At 41.8% G+C, this 8,259-nt stretch overlaps 1 pseudogene; it reads right to left on the bottom strand.

Moving 5' to 3' along the window:
• Nucleotides 1-257: 257 nt before the first annotated feature.
• Nucleotides 258-375, bottom strand: LOC126471984 (5S ribosomal RNA; annotated as a pseudogene).
• Between the last annotated feature and the right edge of the window lie 7,884 nt (nucleotides 376-8,259).

The following is an 8,259-nucleotide window of genomic DNA, read 5'->3' as shown; positions in this document are numbered from 1 at the left end:
GTACCTAACCATTGCTCTACTTGGATACTGATTTATAATTTTATTTCTTACACAGAACCACTCCGTCTACAGGCCACAAGTGGCCCATCGGGACCATCCGACCGCCGTGTCATCCTCAAGGAGGATGCGGACAGGAGAGGCGTGGGGTCAGCACACCGCTCTCCCGGTCGTTGTGATGGTATTCTTGACCGTAGCCGCTACTATTCAGTCGAGTAGCTACTCAGTTGGCATCACGAGGCTGAGTGCACCCCGAAAAATGGCAACAGCGCATGGCGGCCTAGATGGTCACCCATCCAGGTGCCGACCACGCCCGACAGCGCTTAACTTCGGTGATCTCACGGGAACCGGTGTATCCACTGCGGCAAGGCAGTTGCCTTTATTTCTTATACAGAGCTTTTCACAATAATCATCTCTCATACTCTTCAACATAAATTTGTAGCAGTCTCTACAACATTTACAGTGTCTGCAAATACATAAAAGGATTATTACAATTACAACACTTGAGTCCATATAACTCCAGATGGACAAACTACTTAGTGAAAATCCGCTAAAGGCGGTCCTTTGCCGATATAAAATTTCATTCTCCAATTCATCTAACTTACGTCCAGCTGCATTTAAGTGATCTGTCTTACAACATGTTCGACTGGCAAATTTAAGGTACGCTCTGTTATATTTTGCTTTTCTTCTTTAACAATGCAACAATCTATCTCCATATTCAGATTTGGAACAATATCATAATTCGTTACATTTGTTCTAATTATGTGCTCAGATTGTATTAACATTTGAGCACCATAACCTTTACATTTTCCAACTTGCCTGTACCATGAACAACTACATCCCTGGGCTCATTATCACGACCTTCATCTTTAGGTGCTACAAATAACCATTCGTTACCTCTGATTTTCGTCCATACGCTTTCATTTAATACTATATACCTTTGATTACAGTCTTTCGGTATCTTGGTGACTGGTTGTAGCATTCTAGCCTCACACATCTCATGATCAAAGGAGACAAAAGAACAAGTGTTTGCTTACATATTCTGTGAGTTTGGTCTACTTTTTTTTACATAACAATTGCTCATAGTTTAACTTCACGTATTGTCTTTTCGCATCATCTATTAATAGTACCTCTTTGTCTGGAGATATATATGTAAACAACTGTTTCTTGGCGTCTACTTCAACTGGTAGGGGCCATATTTTATAGACGTCAAACATACTGCTGTCTACCAGGAGAATGTTTAATACATAACTTAATATGTTACCAGCTATAAAAACATCAATGTCATTTACCTTAAGTAACTGATAACCATTGTGCCCTGTAAGTGCTATTGGGAATCTTTTGTCTTTTATATAATCTTTTATTAATTCCAAATACCTAACTACTTGCACAGGATTAATCAAATGCGGTTCTAAAATACCTTTCTGAGCGTTTACAATTGCTGTGATTAACAAATCATATTCCCGTTCTAGCTCATTGAAAATAGACAACGGCTGAATCAGCTGCTCATTAATGGTTATCAAAATAACTGCTCTCTGTAGCCGCTTATCAGTGCTATTTTGGAGCTGTATAATGATCTGACTGAGCCTTTTCATTCCTTGAGTAATTACCTGTTCATTTCTGGCTATTGAGCCGACAGTTTGATTAAAACTCGTTAACGTGGCCTTTACTATTGTGACTTGTTCTCGGCTTAATCTTAACAGCTGTTTTTGTTATCCCTCTAACACATCAATTTTTTACTTGAAATATGATGCGTCTACAGTTCAAAATAAAACTTTACTTATTTTTCCAACAATGTTTAGTATGCCCCGTTTTCGTATTCTCACTTCATGGCGAGCTAACTGTCCGTTTAGACTTTGAGATTTTTCTATTTTTCCGATGTGCCATTCTAATGAATGTTTCACACTGGAACATTCTGAAGCACTCATATTAAGTAAAGCGAGTCTATTCTGACAGAATGTCTCAGCTCTGGTAGCTAATACTTCGGTGTTTTCAAATTTCTTTTGTAACTCTAGCAAGTTAAAATAACTTACAATTCTACATGTCACACTATATAGACTGACCTTCCCCTTGTTATAATACAGTCCTGGGGATGATTGGAATTTTGTAAGGTGAAGTGCCACTGTTTGGACTGAAGTAATCCAAAAAGCTAATATGCCCATTCCAATTATCAGCTGTGTCATCGCCATTCAGTAATTAGAAAAATTCTTTCATGCGATTGGCGTGTACCGTCAGGTACTTGTTCTTTCTTATCTGTATGACCACATTTGGTCCTTTAGTTTCTTTTGCTATGTATGGACCTCGCCAGTGACTATCTAATTTCCATGACCTTCCTCTTCTAACACTTTCATCATACAGGAGGACTCTATCTCCGAATTGGAACTCTTTCGGATGGTGGATTTTGTCATAATATTATATTTTTATTTTATTTTATTTATTTATTTTTCCGTGGGACCACATTAAGGAGAAGTCTCCATGGTCATGGAACGAGTCAATACATGAACTTATAACACGATTGTAGAAACAGATAAAATGAAATATAAGAAACATATTCAGGCGACACGTCGTTAGTTTAAATAAAGAAAATCAAGAATGTAACATTGGAATTTGCTTAATTTTTTAGCTCTTCCAGGAGCTCCTCGACAGAATAGAAGGAGTGAGCCATGAGGAAACTCTTCAGTTTAGACTTAAAAGCGTTTGGGCTACTGCTAAGATTTTTGAGTTCTTGTGGTAGCTTATTGAAAATGGATGCAGCAGAATACTGCACTCCTTTCTGCACAAGAGTCAAGGAAGTGCATTCCACATGCAGATTTGATTTCTGCCTAGTATTAACTGAGTGAAAGCTGGTAACTCTTGGGAATAAGCTAATGTTGCTAACAACAAACGACATTAAAGGAAATATATACTGTGAGGGCAATGTCAAAATTCCCAGACTATTGAATAGGGGTCGACAAGAGGTTTTCGAACTTACACCACACATAGCTCGAACAGCCCGTTTTTGAGGCAAAAATACCCTTTTTGAATCAGAAGAATTACCCCAAAAAATAATACTATATGACATAAGCGTATGAAAATATGCGAAGTAGACTGCTTTTCGTGTTGAAATGTCACTTATTTCAGATACTGTTCTAATGGTAAATAAAGCGGCATTTAGTTTCTGAACAAGATCCTGAACATGTGCTTTCCACAACAGCTTACTATCTATCCGTACGCCTAGGAACTTGAACTGTTCCGTCTCGCTTATAACATGCCCATTCTGTCTGATTAAAATATCAGTTCTGGTTGAATTGTGAGTTCGAAACTGTAAAAACTGAGTCTTACTGTGATTTAGCATCAAATTATTTTCCACAAGCCACGAACTTATATCATGAACTACATTATTTGTTAATGTTTCAATATTACACACAAGATCCTTCACTACCAAGCTGGTGTCATCAGCAAACTGAAATATTTTTGAATCACCTGTAATACTAGAAGGCATATCATTTATATAAATAAGAAACAGCAGTGGCCCCAGCATCGATCCTTGGGGAACGCCCCATTTAACAGTGCCCCATTGGGACTGAACATCATCACCACTCTCAATATTGCGGAGAATTACGTTCTGCTTTCTGTTCTTAAAGTAAGAGGCGAACCAATTGTAAGCTACTCCCCTTACTCCATAATGTTCCAACTTCTGCAGTAATATTTTGTGGTCAACACAGTCAAAAGCCTTCGTTAAATCAAAGAAAACACCTAATATTCCTTGTTCTTTAATTTAATTTGGGCATTATAGCTTTGCGCACACTGGTGCATAGCTTGCATTCGCTCTTTTAGTTCGAGCACGTAGTCGTCATAATTATGTTACTTCTGCTGGGTTCTTTTGTAGTACTCCCGGCACATTACACAATCTCCAGAAAAACAACTCGTGAGGTGTGTACCCAGCTGCACTATGCGGTGTTGTGTAGAATACAAGGACCGCATATGGGATGCATGTATCCCAGTCAGTTTGTGCTCGATCTATGTAACGTCAGAGCGTTTCAGTTAAAGTTCTATGTGTTCTTCCTAGCGCTCCATTAGTCTGCGGATGGTAGCAAGTGGTTTGAATTTTATCTATGCCCAACAATTTGCATACTCTTCGCATTGTTTCACTAACGAAGTTGCTGCCCATATCACTTAGTAATATGGATGGTATGCCGAACTTCAAAATGATCTTTTCTACTAGCACTCTTGCTACCGTTTCGGAGTCTTGTTTCTCAATAGGTTTCACGACTAGAAATTTTGTTAGTATATATTGAAAAGTAAGGATGTATTTTTTGCCTTTGTCTGTGGGGGTTATTGGACCAACAGTATCAATGTCACACTTTTCAAATACATGCTTAGGGGTAGTCGTAATTTCCATGGGCATTTTAGTTATGTTCTGTGTAATTTTATTCCTTTGGAAGCTTTCGCATTTGCGAATATACTGCTCTATATCGGCTTTGATGCCTTCCCGTGTGCAATATTTTTTTATTCTTTCATAAGTTCTTCAAATGGTTCAAATTGCTCTGATCACTATGGGACTTAACATCTGAGGTCATGAGTCCCCTAGAACTTAGAACTACTTAAACCTAACTAAGCTAAGGTCATCACACACATCCATGCCCGAAGCAGGATTCGAACCTGCGACCTTAGCGGTCACGCGGTTCCAGACTGAAGCGACTAGAACCGCACGGCCACACCGGCCGGCTTGAAGACTGATTTTTACGTACCCGGGTGACTCGTGAGGACGGGAAGGAGATGGCCTCACATCAGCAGTCACCTGTGAGCTGGTGATGAAGATCTGACAGCCGAAGACTGGCAAGATGGAGTCCGTTGTTCGAGTCCAGGACACTGGCCTTCCCCCGATGCGCCGCTCCGCTGGCCGACGCACGCGGTCGCATAGAGAAGAGACACACTGGGACGCCACATCCAAGGTATCACCATCCGATTCACGACTTCGTTCTCAATAATTAAACGGGCCATCTCGCGATGCGCGTCTCCAGTCAACTGGGCGAAACACCGACACGAGATGTACACCGCCAGTCGTAATCAGACGCCGTCGTTCACGAAGCAGAAGGCTTCGCAAACCACACAGCTGCCGCTCTCCCAGCCAGAACAATCCAGTAAGGAAACCATTGTACAAATCTTTCAATAAAAGTTATCTTATGTAAAAATGCTGTTTCATTCTGCCTCATACCCGAGCCAAGGAAGAACCCACCCTGCCCACATGTGGTTAAGAGAGAAAAAGTAATTTATTTAGTGTTTTCCACCCTGACATAATGCTTTAGAATCAAATGCCCTTTGGGGTAATGCTCATCCTGACAATTGACTAGCATCAAAAGAGAAAACCCAGTTACATCTTGCAACATTTTATCAATTTCCTCTTGCAAGACCTCTTTTTGCCCTGCGTTATTCTGTAGGGCCTTGAACATATTATTCGGCCTTCTGCTTCCGGTATTAAATTAATTTCATATTTTGTAATGCCCGTATACGTTAATTTAACTCCTGGCAAGTGGAAGATATCACTATATGCCATGCATATTTCTAAAGTGGCATTCCTTTCTTCACCATTTAAATGTTCAACCCTCAGGTTTTCCTTTAACTTACTAGGCCGTGACTTCATTTCAGTCTTTTATTTCTTCACTTGCTGTACATTATACACCTCCTAAGCTGGCACTTTCTCTGTTATTAATACCGGACACTTCATAGATATTCTCTAATCCGTTGTGTATAGTACACTTGTACCAGCGCTTCTGGTACATAAACTCCTGGATTTATTTCCTCGTTAAGAATAATCACCTCTGATTCATTCCTTGCATTGACTTAGATTGTAAGAATTCTTTCTTCTCTAGGGCTCATTACTATTCTTTGCCCCTTTTGTTTCACTCTTGCGGTTTCCCATCCACACTGACTGTGCCACAGCACCAACCGTAACCGTATTTTCGCACTGTTTCGCACTTCCTGCTGCCATCGAACCGGTACCCCCCGTGTTCGACCCATCTTTCTCTTCTCTCGCGGCTCCAACCGTATCTGAACTGTTGACTCTCCAAATCGCAGATTCTACCGCCTTCGAACCGGCCCCAACCGCGTTCGCTACATGCTTACTTCGATTCACAGTTCCGACCGCAAACGAACGTTTACACTTTTGTTTGGCGACTCCAATTGCCTTCTCACTACGACAGCTATCTCTCACGGCTACCGCCGCCATGGAATTGGCTCCAACCGTGTTCGATCTGACTTTTCTCGGTTTTGTGGCCCGACCGCAACTGGACAAGTATATCTCTTTTCCGCGGCTCCTACCGCTCTACCATTATAACTGTTTCTACGGGATTTCCTCCCTGTAGACTGACGTTCCCGTGCCATTCTTAACTGAATTCGCCTTCCACGAATCCATACACATTTTACTCCATAATCAATCACGGAATTCTGTCTTCTTAGGACATCTCTCCCTAGCAGACCTCCAAACGGGAGATCTACATCTGTCCCTGTAACATGAACTGTATGTTTTACAAGCAGATCCCTTGCAATCTGCAATTCCAACTCTATTGAACCTTCAGTCTTTGCTACGGTATTAGTGATCCCCCTTATCCTAATACCGTCTGTTGGATTACATTTCCCAGTTTTCCATAAATTTCCCTTTTTTACTAAACTTATTTGTGTCCCACTATCTATTAAAAACTTCATTGGATTTCTTTTTCCTTTGGTGCACCCTAACTCTATAAAATCGTTTCTATTTGTGCAGCCTACCGTAAACACCTTACTGGATGTGGCGCAATGCGACTGCCTCATAGCCCCTCCTCCTAGTTTACCAGCCTCTTATTCTTTCATTTCGCCTACCATGGGCATTCGATCCACTGTCTTGCGTAATGGCCTCTCTGGGTGCATTTGTGTGTGTGTGTGTGTGAAATATTATAGGACTTAACTGCTAAGGTCATCAGTCCCTAAGCTTACACACTACGTAACCTAAATTATCCTAAGGACAAACACACACACCCATGCCCGAGGGAGAACTCGAACCTCCACCGGAACCAGCCGCACAGACCATGACTGCAGCGCCTAGACCGCTCGGCTAATCCCTCGCGGCTGGGTGCATTTAAAACATATTACATCACTTGAATCTGTACAAGGTGCTTTGTGCCCTGACAAATTACACTGAGTACACTTAACCGGTGTCAAACACGCTATTTCTCTACAGTGCCACTTAAATTCTCTATATATCTCCGCTAGCCTGTCCGCCCTTTCCTGTTCCAAGTTCGCTAGCCTGTCTGTATTTTCTTTCTCTTCCAGTCTCTTTCTATCCGAGTCTTTTTCGAAAACTCGTACACGTCTGTTTGCACGACAGCCTTTCGCCATGTTCCCTGGTTTTCCAAATTTGTAACAAGATGGACTTTTAGTCATATGTCTCACGGTCGGCTTCTCCTTAGCCAACGCTATCGTGCTTTCCTCCGTAGCAGCAATGTCAACGGCTTCAGAGAGTTTCACTAATGTTTTGATTCTGTCGCCATAGAGTCCCTGTATGAACACTGCTCCTCCTAATTTCAACACTAGCGCAATATTCCCAGCCAGTTGAGCTTCTGTCATCATACCTCAGATGGCTTCTCTAAAATGATGTTGTAACACATCAATGCGTAAACCCCACTGTGCAATGCTTTCACATCTTCCCTGACGAGTTGCAAGCAGTTTACACGCAAAGACGCTACGGTCGCAGGTTCGCATCCTGCCTCGGGCATGGATGTGTGTGATGTCCTTACGTTAGTTAGGTTTAAGTAGTTCTACGTTCTAGGGTATAGATGACCTCAGAAGTTAAGTCCCATAGTGCTCAGAGTCATTTACACGCAAAGAATTTTCAACAAGCATAGCATGTACATCGGACCAAGTGGTTGTCAAGTCTCTAACTAATAACTTACTTCTAGCCGCACCCCCTATGCGCGCCTTGACAAACTTGAGTAACACGCCGTGATGTTCAGGGACCACTAACTCAAACGCACTATCATAGTTGTCTAGAAACTCGTTCAGCTGAAAATTATTACCGTCAAAAGGCTGAGGCAGCAACTTTAATGCATCACTCAAACTAATGTGTTGCCTGATTGGCAATGATTGCACAATATTATTATTGGTTGATTCTGCCTGCCCTGACTGCGGAATTTTGTACCAACAAGATCTGTCTTACCTTATTAAGTGTCTTTGTACTCTGCGCTGATTCGCGCGCCGCTTCTCGTTGCTCGCGTCGGCTCGCAGCCACGCCTCCTTTGCTGCCTGCCT

The sequence above is a fragment of the Schistocerca serialis genome, chromosome 3, assembly GCF_023864345.2.
Source record: "Schistocerca serialis cubense isolate TAMUIC-IGC-003099 chromosome 3, iqSchSeri2.2, whole genome shotgun sequence".
Taxonomy (NCBI): Eukaryota; Metazoa; Arthropoda; class Insecta; order Orthoptera; family Acrididae; genus Schistocerca; species Schistocerca serialis.
The sequence above is the reverse complement of the archived record's forward strand: the minus strand, read 5'-3'. Positions and strand labels throughout refer to the sequence as shown.